Below are 1,086 nucleotides of genomic sequence, written 5' to 3'. Positions count from 1 at the left end.
ATGGTGATGATGCTTATGTCGGTGATGAGGAAAAATTTTAGGGTGGCGTTATTGATAAAGGAGATTTTAGCAGCAAATAATTTTCACAACTAGACTTTGATAAAGTTAGAAAAGATGAATATATAAATAGTTGTTGGAAACAAAACGAAATACGCGTATTGAAAAGCACAAAAAGGAGTAGCACAAAATAATAATAATAATAATAATAATAATAACAATAATAATAATAAGAAATAGCAGAGGTTTGCCTCGCTTACTCGCGGCTGTAGTTTGCATTTGCGTGGTACCGCGTGAAATTTGCTATAATACCTGATATACCTAGATTTGTATTATACAAAATACGTGTCTGCCTGTCTGCAAACAATAAGAAAGGGAAATAAATTCCGCGTACTATCTCATTAAGTTATAATGATCTCGCAGCTGAAATATCATTATGTCTCACACAACAACACAACAACACAACTGCACAACAACACAACCACACAACTGCACAACAACACAACCACACAACACAACAACACATCAACAAAACAAGACATGATATTACATTTATATACATTTTTGTGATTATTCTGTTGTTTCTGTGTCAATTTCTAACAACTGTGTGTGTGTGTGTGTGTGTGTGTGTGTGTGTGTGTGTGTGTGTGTATGTGTGTGCGTACCAGTGCCTGCGAAGTGCGAATATGTGTGCTTATTTGAATGTCTGTGGCAGTGTGGCGTGTGTGGGTCTGTGAAAATATTATTTAATGTGTCTGTTGTGAATGTATGTGTGTAATATTAAATATTTACAACTTTTCGAAGATGTAAGCTGTGTTGATAAATTACCACAATTTTCAACTCTATTTTTTGTGTCTGTGTGTGTGTTTGTGTGAGGTTTGTGTGAGGTTTGTGTGAGGTTTGGGTGTGTGTGTATAGACATTATATATATAATATATATATACGTATATATATATATACGTATATATATATACGTATATATACGTATATATATATAGTTATATATATATATATATATATTATATAGACAAGGTAATATAATTACATTATATCGTGAAGCAAGTTAGGTGCTTCAGTTGAAAGATCGCA

This window comes from Helobdella robusta (assembly GCF_000326865.2).
Source record: "Helobdella robusta unplaced genomic scaffold HELROscaffold_15, whole genome shotgun sequence".
Taxonomy (NCBI): Eukaryota; Metazoa; Annelida; class Clitellata; order Rhynchobdellida; family Glossiphoniidae; genus Helobdella; species Helobdella robusta.
Note: the sequence above shows the minus strand (reverse complement) of the source record.